Source organism: Cetorhinus maximus, chromosome 15, assembly GCF_964194155.1.
Source record: "Cetorhinus maximus chromosome 15, sCetMax3.hap1.1, whole genome shotgun sequence".
In the NCBI taxonomy this organism is placed as follows: Eukaryota; Metazoa; Chordata; class Chondrichthyes; order Lamniformes; family Cetorhinidae; genus Cetorhinus; species Cetorhinus maximus.
This window is the reverse complement of record NC_135893.1, coordinates 60,569,931-60,584,743: the sequence shown is the minus strand read 5'-3', so window position 1 is coordinate 60,584,743 and position 14,813 is coordinate 60,569,931. Positions and strand designations below refer to the sequence as shown.

Genomic DNA, 14,813 nt, shown 5'->3' with positions numbered 1-14,813 from the left:
GAGAGACATGGATTAACCAGGGATAATCAGCATGGATTTGTTAAGGGAAAGTCGTGTTTGACAAATTTGATCAAATTTTTTGAGGAGGTAACCAGGGGTGTTGATGACGGTAATGCATTTGATGTGGTCTACATGCACTTTAGCAAGGCTTTTGATAAGGTCTCTCATGGCAGACTGGTCAAGAAAGTAAGAGCCCATGGGTTCCAAGGCAAAGTGGCAAATTAGATCCAAAATTGGCTGAGAGGCAGGAAGCAGAGGGTGATGGTAGAGGGATGTTTCGGTGACTGGAAGTCTGTTTCCAGTGGGGTTCCACAGGGCTCGGTGCTAGGGCCCTTGCTGTTTGTGGTGTACATAAATGATTCGGACTTAAATGTAGGAGGTATGATCAAGAAGTTCGCGGATGACACGAAAATTGGTAGGGTGGTAAATAGTGAGGAGGATAGCCGTAAACTACAGGAGGATATCGATGGACTGATCAGGTGGGCAGAGCCACGGCAAATGGAATTCAACCCGGAAAAGTGTGAGGTAATGCGCTTGGAGAGGGCTAACAAGGCAAAGGATTACATTATGAATGGTAGGACTCTGGAAAGTACTGAAGATCAGAGGGACCTTGGTGTGCATATCCACAGATCCTTGAAGGTAGCAGGGCAGGTAGATAAGATGGTTAAGAGGGCATATGGGATACTTGCCTTTATTAGCCGAGGCATAGAATACAAGAACAGGGAAATTATGCTGGAACTGTATAAAATGCTGGTTAGGCCACAACTGAAGTACTGCATGCAGTTCTGGTCACCACATTATAGGAAGGATGTAATTGCACTGGAGAGGGTGCAGAGGAGATTTACCAGGATGCTGCCTGGGCTGGAGAGTTTGAGCTGTGAGGAAAGATTGGAAAGACTGGGGTTGTTTTCCCTGGAGCAGCAAAGGTTGAGAGGGGACCTTATAGAGGTGTATAAGATTATGAGGGGCATAGATAGGGTGGATAGGAAGGCATTATTTTCATTAGTAGAGGGGTCAATAACCAGGAGGCATAGATTTAAGGTAAGAGGTAGAAGACTAAGAGGGGAGTTGAGGAGAAATTTTTTCACCCAGAGGGCGGTGGGAGTCTGGAATTCACTGCCTGAAAGGGCAGTTGAGTCAGAAACTCTCCTAACATGTAAGAAGTAGTTAGATATTCACTTGCATTGCCATAGCCTCCAGGGCTATGAGCCAAGCGGTGGAAAATGGAATTAGTGTAGTCAGATCTTTGTTGACCGGCATAGACATGATGGGCTGAATGGCCTCCTTCTGTGCTTAAACATCTATGAGTCTATGAGACTATGTTGATACAAAACACAGGCAACTGGTCTCTCTGCACAGTCCTTCAGACTCAGAGAACCTAGAAAGAGAGAGTGAAGCCGCTTTGTGCAGCAGATGGATTGTATTAGCCCCAAGCAGAATGCTGATGGAAAAGGCTTCTCTATTCGAAGAGATGGAACTTGTGGAGATTTAAGAACCAAGGGATTGCCAGACGGTGCCTTGCTGCTGGATGTGCTGGAAGACTGAATGAGGCAACTTTCAAAAGGATGCTGAAAGACTCACCCTGATGTGGGTGGGAGAAGGAGCCTGTTGGAAAAGTCAGAAAGTATTTGGACTTGAATCTACAAGGCGACATGTCTACTGAGAGCCTGGCATAATGTATAAACATGTTGTGGGGTTTTTGTTTCTGTTAATTAGCTAATGGGGAAAAATACCTTCTCTGTAGTTTAGTGTATTAGTTGCCTGCTATATAATGTTTAGTTAAGCTGATTTTAGTTTCTTTGTTACAGTAAAAGTCTTAAAACGTGAAATCTTGTTGTGCAATTCTTTCCATTGGTCGCTTGGAAATTCATATCTCTTTAAAAATTGTCGGTCTCCATCAGAATCATTACAGTGCACTTGGTGGGTAGGGCTGAGAGCTGTACTTTTTTATCCCCTGTGCAAAGCTTCCCCTCTTTGCAGCCTGTGCTCCATGTCTCTACAACTGCAACTATAGCCCTATAACTTTAGCAGGCTGTGTGTTGACTGGGTAGAAAATTTCCCTAAGCTCCATGTCAGGATGCAACAAAACTGCCTTTAAAATTCAACAAGTTACCAAAACCCTCCAGTGCTTCCACAAACTTTACACACGCAAAAGTAAGTCAAAAGCACTCACCTGACGCTTGACCCTAGTGCAGCTGAACAGCTCAAATTGGCAGAATGTACGCCAACTTACCTGAAGAGGCTGACTGATGTTATGATCAGCCCACTCTGCACACTTCCAGCTTATGCAGGGCATGACCACAAGTGCCCTGTCAGCCAGGACACATCGCTGCACCGGAGGTAGCCAGAAGCGTTCTGGTTACAATTTTCAGCTTCTCTGCTACCCGTTGTGCCAACTCCAGCGACATTACAGAGAAACATTTTGTGGCCCTACTGTCTCCAACTTGTTTAACATGCATTCATGCAAAGCCTTATTGAAGGCAGATCCGCTGTCCATCGTGGACAGGAAAATTGGGCGCAGTGTATAATGATGCCTGATTTAATATAGATTTGACACGCACCAAAGTTGAATTGTACCTTAGGGAGTCCACAGGCATACTGAAACAATCTGCAGCTCAGAGTAGCCTCATGTGCTGTACAAGAGCACTATGTACTGCATCAGTGTGCAAACTTGCAGTGCATCATTAGCCAACCAGATTGGTTCTCTTAATTTACACAAGTCCAACATCTGACAACTTCCTCCACACAGCTGAGGGATGTCATCTGTAGAAGCTTCTCTGAGTCACCTCACAGACAATCTCGGACAGGGAGGGGCATTTTTTTTATTCTTTCACAGGTCATGGCTGTCACTGGCTAGGCTAGCATTTTTGCTGCCCATCCCTAATTGCCCTTGAGAAGGTGGTGGTGATGTTGCCTTCTTGAACTGCTGCAGCGCATGTGGTGTTGGTAAACCCACAGTGCTATTAGGGAGAGAGTTCCAGGATTTTGACCCAGTGACAGTGATGGAACAGCGATATAGTTACAAGTCAGGATGGTGAGTGGCTTGGAGGGGAACTTTCAGGTGGTGGTGTTCCCATGCGTCTGCTGCCCTCGTCCTTCTAGGTGATAGAGGTTGCGGGTTTGGAACATACTGTAGATGGAGCCTTGATGAATTACTCCAGTGCACCTTGTAAATGTACACACTGCTGCCAGTGTGTCGGTGCTGGCGGGAGCGGATGTTGAAGGTGGTGGATGGTGTACCAATCAAGAGGGCTGCTTTGGCTGGATGGTGTGAAGCTTCCTGAGTGTTGTTGGAGCTGCACCCGTCCAGCCAAATAGACAGTATTCCATCACACTCCTGACTTATGCCTTGTAGATGGTGGACAAGCAATCAATCAATCAGGAGGCGAGTTACTTACTACGGAATTCCCAGCCTCTAACCTGCTCTTGTAGCCACAGTATTTATATGGCTGGTCCAGTTCAGTTTCCAGTCAATGGTAATTCCCAGGATGTTGATAGTGGGGGGTTCAGCAATGCTAATGCCATTGAATATCGTGGGGACATCATTGGGTTCTTTCCTGTTGGAGATAATGGTATCCCCCAGGATGTTGATATTGGAGGATTCAGCAATGGTAAGGCCATTGAATGTCGTGGGCTGATGGTTGGATACTCTCTTGTTGGAGATGGTCACTGCCTGACACTGGTGTAGTGCAAATGTTACTTGCCACTAATCAGCCATCTGAATGTTGTCCAGGTCTTGCTGCGTATGGGCACAGACTGCTTCAGTATCTGAGGAGTTGCAAATGGTGCTGAACATTGTGCAATCATCAGTGAACATCCCCACTTCTGACCTTATGATGGAAGGAAGGTCATTGATGAAACAACTGAAGATGGTTGGGCCTAGGGCACTACCCTGAGGAACTCCTGCAGTGATGTCCAGGACTGAGATGGTTGAACTCCAACAACCACAACCATCTTCCTTTGTGCTAGGTGTGACTCCAACTAGTGGAGAGCTTTCCCCTTGATTCCCTTTGACCCCAGTTTTGCTAAGGCTTCTCGATGCCACACTCAGTCAAATGCTGCCATGATGTCAAGGGCAGTCACTCTTACCTCACATCTTGAGTTCAGCTCTTTTGTCCATGTTTAGACTAAGTGAGCCAGGAAGAACCCAAACTGACACTCAGTGAGCAGGTTATTGCTGAGTAAATGCTGCCTGATATCACTGCTGACGACTCCTTCCATCACTTTGCCGATGATTGAGAGTAAACTGATGGGGTGGTAATTGGCCGGGTTGGATTTTCCCTGCTTTTTGTGGACAGAACATACCTGGACAGTTTTCCACAATGCCAGGTAGATGCCAGTGTTTTAGCTGTACTGGAACAGCTTGGCTAAAGGCGTAGCTAGTTCTGAAGCACAAGTCTTCAGTACTATTGCTGGAATGTTGTCAGGGCCCATAGCCTTTGCAGTATACAGTGCCTTCAGCCGTTTCTTGGTATCACCTGGAGTGAATCGAACTGACTGAAGACTGGCATCTGTGATGCTGGGGTCCTCAGGAGGAGGCTGAGATGGATCATCCACTCGGCACTTCTGGCTGAAGATTGTTGCAAATACTGCTGATGTGCTGGCCTCCCCCCATCATGGAGGATGGGGATATTTGTGGAGCCTCCTCCTCCAGTGAGTTGTTTAATTATCCATCACCATTCATGACAGGATGTGGCAGGACTGCAGAGCTTAGATCTGATCCATTGGTTGTGGGATCGCTTAGCTCTGTCCATCGCAGGCTACTTTCACTGTTTGGCATGTAAGGAGTTCTGTGTTGTAGCTTCACCAGGTTGACACCTTATTTTTTGGTATGCCTGGTGTTGCTCCTGGCATGCCCTCCTGCAGTCTTCATTGAACCAGGGTTGATCTCCCGGTTTAATGGTAACGCTAAAGCGTGGGTGTGCTGGGCCATGAGGTTATGGATTGTGGCTGTATACAATTCTGTTGCTGCTGATGGCCCACAGCACCTCATGGATGCTTTTGAGTTTCTAGATCTGTTTGAATTCTATCCCATTTAGCACGGTGGTAGTGCCACCCAACATGACAGAGGATATCCTCAATGTGAAGACAGGACTTCATCTCCACCAGGACTGTGCGGTGGTCACTCCTACCAATACTGTCATGGACAGATGAATCTGCAACAGATAGATTGGTGAGGATGAGGTGAAGTGGTTTTTTACTTTTCGTTGGTTCCCTCACCACCTGTTAGACCCAGTCTAGCAGCTATGTCCTCTAGGACTCGGCTAAGAGCGGTGCTATCAAGCGACTCTTGGTGATGGACATTGAAGTCCCCCACCCAGAGTACATTCTGCGCCCTAACCACCCTCAGTGCTTTCTCCAAGTGGTGTTTAACATGGAAGATTACTGATTCATCAGTTCAACATACATATGAACATGTGAAATAGGAACAGAAGTAGGCCATTCAGTCCCTCGAGCCTGCTCCACCATTCATTAAGATCATGGCTGATCTGTTGGTGTTTTGAATTCCACATTCCCATCTACTCCTGATAACCTTTGATTCCCTTACCTAACAAGGATCAATCTACGTCCATTTAAAAAATATTCAATGACCCCATCTCCACCACCTTCTGAGGCAAAGAGTTCCAAAGTTGCACAGCCCTCAGAGAAAAAATTTCTCCTCATCTCTGTCCCAACACGGCAACCCCTAATTTTAAAAGTGTCCCTTAGTTCTGGATTCACCCACAAGTAAACCTCCTCTGAACCACCTCCAACACATTTACACCCTTCCTTAAATAAGAACAAAACTGCATACAATATTTGAGATGTGGTCTCACTAATGCCCTGTATAACTGAAGCAAAACATCCTTACTTTTATGTTCAATTCCTCTCATAATAAAGGATAGCATTCCATTAGCCTTCTTAGTTACTTGCTGTACATGCATGCTAACTTTTTATGACTCACGTGCTAGAACACCTAGATCCCACTGCAGCTCGGAATTCTGCAGCCGTTCTCCATTTAAGTAATACTCTGCTTTTCTATTCTTCCTGTCAAAGTGAACTATATCACATTTTCCCACATTATACTCCATCTGCCATATTTTTGCCCACTCACTCAACCTATCTATATCCTTCTGCAACCTCCTTATGTCCTCTTCACAGCATACTTTCCTACCTATATTTGCATTATCTGCAAATTTAGCTATCATGCCTCACTCCCCTCATCTAAGTCATTAATATGAATTGTAAAAAGTTGAGGCCCCAGCATAGACCCCTGCGGGACTCCACTTGTCACATCCTGCCAATCAGAAAAAGACTCATTTATGCATACTCTGTCTTCTGCCAGCCAGCCAATCTCCTATCCATGTTACCCTCTACGCCATGAGCTTTTATTTTCCACAATAACCTTATCAAGTGCCTTCTGGAAATCCAAGTACAGCACATCTACAGGCTCCCCTTTATGCACAGTGCATGTTATTCCTTCAAAGAGCTCCAATAAATTGGTTAAACATGATTTTCCTTTCACAAAACCATGTTGACTCTTCCTGATTACCTTGAGTTTCTCTAAGTGCTGAGAAATAGCCTCCTTAATGATCAATTCTAACACCTTCCCCATGACAGACGTCAAGCTAACTGGCCAATGGTTTCCTGCCTCCCCTCCTTCTTGAATATAGGGGTTATATTTCCTACTTTCCAGTTTGACCTCCAGATCCTGTTCAGAATCTAGGAAATTTTGGAAAATTAACACCAACGCATCTGCTACCTGATCAGCCACCTCTTTTAAGACCCTAGGATGTAGTCCATCAGGACCCAGAAACTTGTCAGCCCACAGCTCCAACAGTTTGCTCAGTAGCACTTCCCTAGTGATTGTAATTTCACCAATTTCCCCTCTCCCTTCCACCTCTTGATTTACAGCTATTACTGGAATATTTTTTGTGTCCTTCATTGTGAAGACAGAGGCAAAATATTTGTTCATTTCATCTGCCATTTCCTTATTATATACTATTAACTTCCCATCCTCACTCTAGAGGACCAAGACTCACTACTTTTTTCCTTTTTAAATACCTGTAGGAACTCTTGCTATCTGTTTTTACATTTCTAGCTAGCTTCCTCTCATACTCTAATTTCTTATCCTGATTAACTTTTTAGTCATTCTCTGCCGTTCTTTATATTCTGATCAATCATCTGTCCTGCCACTCATCTTTGCGCAGTTACATGTTTTTTCCTTAAGTTTGATGCTTTCCTTAATTTCTTCAGCTAACCACAGATGGGTCCTCCCTTTAGAATTTTTCATTATCGTAGAAATATACTTATTCTGAGTGTTCTGAAATATCCCCTTAAATGTCTGCCACTGCTTCTCTATTGGTCTATCTCCTAGCCTAGTACCCAGTTCACTTCAGCTAGCTCAGCTTTCATGCCCGTATAGTTGCCCTTATTTAAGTTTAAAATAGTAGTCTTAGACCCACTCTTCTCCCTTTCATAGTGGATGTAAAATTCAATCATATTGCGGTCACTGCTACCTAGGGGTGCCTTCACCTCTGAGGTCAATAATTAATCCTGTCACATTACACAATACCAAGTCTAATATAACCTGCTCTCTTGTTGGTTCCAGAACATGCTACTCAATCTATCTCAAAAGTATTCTATGAACTCCTCATCCAGGCTACTACTGCCAATCTGATTGTTACAGATTATATGTAGATTAAACTGACCCATGATTATTGCCGTCCCTTTATCACAAGCACCCAATGTTTCTTCTTGTATACTTTGACCTAAATTGTACTTACTGTTAGGGGGCCTGTAGACTGCCCCACTAACGATTTCTTTCCCCTACTACTCTTCATCTCCACCCAAACCGATTCTACATCCTGATCTCCTGAACCAAGGTCATCTCTAACTATTGCACAAATGCCATCCTTGGTCACAGTGCTACCCCTCCACCTTTATCTGGCTCCCTATTCTTCTTGAATGTCATATACTCCTCAATATTCAGGACCCAATCTTGTCATCCTGCAGCCATGTCTCCATTATGGCTATCAGATCATATTTATTTACTTCAATGTGTGCTATCAGTTCATTTACTTTGTTATGCATGCTATGTACATTCAGGTAAAGAGCCTTTAGTTTTGTCTTTTTGTTATCTTTGTAAGAACTAGTCTTGACAATTGTTGTATTCTTAAGTTTTATTTCTCTACCCCTTCCTGCTATTCTATGACCCTCATTTCCCATATTACTATTATGGTCTCCTGCCTTGAATCTACTCCTCGATTTGCCACATCTACCCACCTTGATCTCTCACACCCCTTGCTTAGTTTAAAGCCATCGCTACTCCTTTGTTACGCGATTCGCAAGAACATTCATCCCAGCACAGTTCATGTATAGGCCATCCCAACGGTACAGCCCCCACTTTCCCCAGTACTGGTGCCGCACAAATCGGAACCCACTTCTTCCACACCAGTCTTTGAGCCACGCATTCACCTCTTTAATCTTATTTTCCCTATGCCAATTGGCACGTGGCTCACTTGCAGTTCTGTTTCTTAATTTGGTACTTAGCTTCTCATACTGATCCTTTCTTGTCCTGTCTATGTCGTTGGTACCTACATGAACCACGATGACTGGATCCTCTCCCACCCTGGCAGGCGTGGTAGGTGGTAATCGGCAGAAAGTTTCCTTGCACATGTTTGGCCTGATGCCATGAGACTTCATGGGGTCCCAAGTCGATGTTGAGGATTCCCAGGGCAACTCCTTCCTGACTGTATACCACTGTGCCGCCATCTCTTGTCAGTGGAACAGGACATACCCAGGGATGGTGATGGTGATGGTGGTGTCTGGGACACTGTCTTTAAGGTATGATTCCACGAGTATGACTAGGTTTGCTGTTGTTGCTTCTGGTGCCTAGGTCAATGCTGGGTGATCCGTCCAATTTCATTCCTTTTTATAGGCTTTGTAGCGGTACAACTGAGTGGCTTGCTAGGCCATTTCAGAGGGCATTTAATAGTCAACCACATTGCTGTGGGTCTGGAGTCACACGTAAGCCAGACCAGGTAAGGATGGCAGATTTTGGTTTCACTACTTTCAAGATAACCTAAACAACAACTTACATTTATAGAGTGGCCTTGAAGTAAAACATCTCAAGGCCTTCACAGATACATTATGAAACAAAGTTTAACCTCAAGTCACAGGAAACATTAGGACTGATGACCAAAAGCTTGGTCAAAAAGGTAGGTTTTAAGAGGTATATAAGCAATATAGAAAGTTAATTTGTCCAATTGAAATCATGACAGCAGGACTAAAAGTGCACAGGTTAAAACTGGTGAAAAACAATTTTTAGAATGATCAGGAAGCACTTTTTCACAGAAAAAATGGTCTGCACATAGATTGGACTAATGGATGATTGTGGAGCCAATGACTCTAGTCATTTAAGAAACAGCTGAGCACTTTGAGAGGGCACCTTGTCATCAACCAGGAAACAGTGGGGTACAAAATATATGGATGCAAGCTGTGTTTGCCAGAGCTGACCCTGTGGTGGCCTCCTACCCCAGGACAGTAAGAACTCTGTTGGTCCTCCACACTTGGAAAGGTGGGGCCACCCAGGACCCATCCAGGACTCACCCACTCTTTTCCCCAAACATGTTTTACTCCACCCCTTCCCCCAGCAACAGGGCTGATCTAGCAGCAGTTTGTCTTTAATTTGGCAGTCTTCTGGGGTTCAGACTGCTTGGCTGGTCTGGGTCCTATTGGTGAGGCCCAAATAGGCCTTTGAGGACTCCAGTATGCCTCCATTTCCTGACCTGCCATGCCAGCAAGGTCTTCTTCCAACTTCAGGAGCAGGAGTTGCTGGGAATCTCTGCCTCTGGTTATGTGACTGCATATCATTTTCCTTGTAAGAGGTGAATGGAAGGTTCTGCCCCTTTAAAAGATAGTAAATTTGTTCCACCCATCTCTTCCTTAAGTTAAGGTAGAAAACCAACAGAACTCCAAAGTAATTTCTAGACCAGGATCTTTCTTCTGGTGGCCTTGTGGTGCAGTGGGTAGCATTCCAGCCTCTGATCCAGAAGCTTTGGGTTCATGTTCCACTCCTGGAGGTGTCAGCTGTGGCTCAGTTCATAGCACCCTCGCCTTTGAATCAGAGGGTTGTGGGTTCATGTCCCACTCCTGGAAAACCAAGAACTGTGATTGTACTCGAAAGAAGTTGCAATCTGTGAATGTTGGTAACTCGAAAGAGTTTCCACTCCAGGACTTGATGGCCAAAGAAGGTGTGTTCATAAGATAAAAGCAAACTACTTCGGATGCTGGAAGAAGGGTCAGAGCTGTGAAGAAGGATCATACAGACTTGAAACGTTAACTCTGTTTTTCTCTCCACAGATGTTGCCAGACCTGTTGAGTTTTTCCAGCATTTTCTCTTTTTATTAAGTTGTGTTTATAATGTGGCTAAACAGGTTGTGTATCAATCTATATATCCTTCCAACATATACCAGAGGCAGGTGGTAAGGGTGGGAAAGGTTCCTGGTGAGCCATGTGATGAAAAGAAAATTGGAACTTCCACCATCAATATTCATTCCTTCGGACTACAACATACATGTAAAAGTGCACATTGCCACAGCAACTTAGACTCCTTGTTGTCGGCGGGGCGGGGGGGTGCTGGTGCAGTTGGCTGGATGGCTAGTGTGGATCAGATTGGTTCCAACAGCTTGGGGTTCAATCTCTGTCCCAGCTGGGATGGATTTAAGACATGCCTCCTTGCCCTACTTGGTGGAGATCATGGCACTGTGGGTCAGACTTGCCTTCAGGCAGAGAGAACTGAAGAAGAAGAATCTTTATTGTATGGGTGTAATGCAATTTTGTGCCAATTGGTGATGCTAGTGCACTATGTAAAACTATTTCACAAAAGTCTAAAATGGCACAATTTACATAGGAACATAGGAGCAGGAGCAGGAGAGAGAAACCAGAGAGAAACATAGAGAAAAATTCATTGCTCTGATAAAAATAGTTATCATTAATGGCACTGAACAATTACAAGACTACAAAGAGAGCTTTGTCGCCATTTTCTGGAGCTCCATCAGCATATCTCTCTCCCTGGCCGGGATTTTATTTCAATACGAGGCCGGGATGCTTAAGCCCGGCCCCCCAGGTTGGCCTGACAATTTCCCGACATGAAACTGAAACAGGAGCAGGAAGAGGCAACCTGCCTGAAATGTAGAAATAGCTAGTTATGTTTGTTAACGAGCTTGTCACCAATTTATTAAGGGCCAGTTTGGAATTTTCTTGTTAAGGAACAAGACCCACACACGGAGGAGGCAGTGACACAGCGGCAAGCGATTCAGGACATACCAGTAAAAAGCACAATTAAAGAGGAAAGGCTCAGAGAAGGTCCTCCAGATGCAACCAATTGTATAGTGTCAGAATTATCTGTAATATTTCTTCACTCTGGACAAGGGCATTTTGGGGCGGGGCAGTTTTGGAGGGTGGCCAGGTCCTTCAACATACAGGCCTCATGGGTTCATAAGATGGGGTTCAGGAAGATTTCACATTCCAATTGAAAGAACATAACAGGAAATGGGATAAAACTACTTTGAGATAGGATTGACTAGCAATAGGAGCAGCATCTGCAGGAGCAGCAGCAGACTCTAGGGCAACAGGGGTGCGGGGGTGAGGAACAAGGAGCAGGAAGGCAATGAAGGTGATACCTTCAGTGTAGGGACTACCACCAAAGGAGAAGCTACCTGGACATATGTTGAAGCATCAGTGTTGCAGAAGGTTGCACCTGTCCAGATAGATGGCTGCTGACTTGTGTGGCCTCATTAAGTGTCATCTGAGGGTTCGCAGGAACCATCGCCATGGCCTTCCCTATGGCTTCAAGTCACAGTGGCCTTGCATGTTTTTGTAACTGGTTCCTTCTAAGCAGCAGCAGCAGATATTGGTGGCATCTTGCTGGCAGCCAACACACCATTGCATCATGGAGATGCTTTGTTCATGATGGCAGAGTATTATATTGAATTCAAGGCACATAGCAGAACTCAAGTTCAAAGAGCAGTGGGACCTCTTTGATGAATTCTTCTCAGGTACAAGGGATTATTGATGGCACCCTCGTTGCCATCAAGGCACTGACTGACCAGCCAAGAAGATTCATCCATAGGATGAATCCTAAACGCTTAGGTGGTATACAACCACAGCAAGCACTTTAGGCAGTTTGTGCACACTATCCTAGAAACTGCCATGCACCTTTGCCCTTCTGCAACCACAAGTACCACATCTTCATGGAGTCATCTGTGAAGGCTGTTAGAATAAAAGGTTTATCTCCTGAAGAGATGGTTGTTGGCCATGGAGGCTGAGAGATGTTACAACCGATGACACCTGCGCACAAGAGTTATCACTGAGCAGGTCATTGAAGATGAGGTTCAATGCCTTGACAGTTTAGGTGGTGCTGGCCGGTGCACTCCTTTAGGGTCTTGAGCATCGTGGTGGTCTTCTGCACTCTCCATAACATAACTCTCCAGAGAAATGTGGACCTTGAAAAAGGAGAAGCGCTGGACCGGCACGACTCCTCAGAAGAGGAAGTGAAGGAAGAGGAGAAGGAAGACCAGAAGGAGGCTGAAAAAGAACTGGAGAACGTTTCACATGCTTTACTGTGGTAGGCTCAAGAGGTGGCGTGCTCATCAGGATGACAGGGAGGCTAGGGCCACACTGATCCAGATATGTTTCACCTGAGCAAGACTCAATCTGCAGGACATTTGGAGAGGAGAGTCTCCTTCATCTGAGTGAGGGAAAGCAATCATGAAGAACAAATGTCAGTAACCTTTCAAGGGTATAAACACTGCAAGGCCTCAGAGTCTCCACCTGACACAGTCTTCCCAACACACTTCTTTTCTTTGCTAAGCCTCATTTTCCATTCTCGTGCCCGTTCTCATGATGAAATAGAAAAATACAAATCTGCCTTAATGCAACAATATGCCCAGTGCATTAGCACATAACATAACAGTTTGATGTCATGTAGAACAGAAACACCAAAGTGACCCACAAAGTGACATCACTGACACTTTGGCCTCCCCTCATGGCCACTCCTATGAGTTGCTCCCCCTGTGGGTGAGGACGTACGGAGGCAGACTGCTCACTAGTACCTATCTGGGATTGAGATGCCTTGGCAGTTGGCCTCATCATGTGGGAGTTACCTCCAAAGCCTGCTGCACTGGCATCACTGCAGGGTCAGCCTCTGTCACAAGACGTAACTCTACAGATGCTTTGTCCATCTGAGGAGTCATGGAGATGGATGATGATGACAGAGCCTCATGAGGGGTGGGAACGTCATCACCACCTGCCACTTCCTTAGCCCTGTTATGGAGCCCTTGATCATTAGAGGGAACTACCAGCTGGGGCTCAGCTGGCATCCACTGCATGCTTCCATGTGCCACTTGTGCCACTGGCTGGTCATGCTACAGACCGCAGCATGCATGTTAGAGCCATGTTTCTGTATCCATTGCTGCATATGGCTCTTCATGAGGTTGGCCACTCTCTCAATGGAGGAGTGCATTTGCTCAAAGCACTGAAACATTGTGGAGGGCGTGAGATGAATGGATTCCTCCATCCTCATATTATGTCTCCGCAGTACCTCAGATAGCTCTGGCATGTAGCACATATCTCATGCTGATCTGCCAGGTAGAGCCACTATGTTTCGTGACTCCTAAGCCTCTGCATGTCCGCTTTGCTGAGCAGAGCTGCAGCTGTCCTCTATTTTCTGAGGGGGATTTCCTACTGCGGACTTTGTCTCCCCTGTCTCTGAAATGATGTGCGTTTCTCCCTGTACCACTGTTTCTAATTTCATGTGAGGACCCACTGAGATGCAAGAATCTGCACTGGAGGATGCACACTCTGATGTTTCTTCTTGTTTTGACTTCTCCAGAACATGGTAGCAGTGTGTTAACTGCAACTGGTTCAATGGAAGACATAACAGAGGGCGGTCATGAAAAACTGACACAATCAACAGATGCTTCTGGTACTTAAAATAATGAGATGATAGCTTATGAACTGACAGCACATTGCACAGGGAGGATTGCCAGGTATTCCCTTAATCTGGGGGTGCTGAGAATTTTTCACCCTGCCCAAGTTGGACTCCCATTTCTCTGACTCCAACATCCTGGTGGCTTGACACTCTAGCCAGATCAAGGGCCAGTTCCTCAGAATAAGACAGACGCAAGCTGGGGCACCTCACCATCCAAATGTGCCCTCTCATTCTCCTTGTCTTTGTTCTCCCATTTGGCCTGTGAGGTGAAGAAAGGTGCTGTTAGCACAATGCCTCTCGCCCTCGCTGTTTTTAGCTTTCATTCAAATAAGATGTTCCAGTCTTCACTGTAGTCTACTGTCCAATAGTGCTAGGATAATGGACTATGTTTAAGGGTCACCAATGCTGCTTTGTGTACATCTCTCTTATGGTCATGAGAAACCTGTGTCCTGAGGGCTCCCCTCTCATTTGTATTCTGGTGACTGCTGCCCAAGAGACATACCATCCGAGTCTATCTTTGGACTCACCTTCCCAGACCTAAGCAGTTCAGGGGAACATTTCCTGCACTGGATCAAGTTCCTCCTCACCATTCCTCTGCTGCTAACCACAAGAACGATCTCCAGCCGTGCCTTCTTGGTCAGCTTTGCAGTCTTTCTCATGCTTCTGGCAGAGAATAAGATATTTCTCTGTGATATCATCCCCTCCAGCAGCACATCAAGTAAAATGTCAGAGAAACGTGAGGTTGCCCTGGCATAGGGACCCTCCCTACCTACTGCCCTCTGCTCAGCTCCACCTTCCATTATTGAAATAAACGGCAACCACAGCAATGGCTGCCAAT

The 14,813-nt window shown here is 45.5% G+C and overlaps 1 long non-coding RNA gene across 1 annotated transcript in view; it reads left to right on the top strand.

Moving 5' to 3' along the window:
- Positions 1 to 306: 306 nt before the first annotated feature.
- LOC144690734 (uncharacterized) overlaps positions 307 to 14,813 on the top strand; it is a 371,804-nt gene continuing 357,297 nt past the window's right edge. Inside the window, exon 1 of the long non-coding RNA XR_013578948.1 lies at positions 307 to 479. This is a non-coding gene — a long non-coding RNA (uncharacterized LOC144690734). The remainder of the gene's footprint in view (positions 480 to 14,813) is intronic.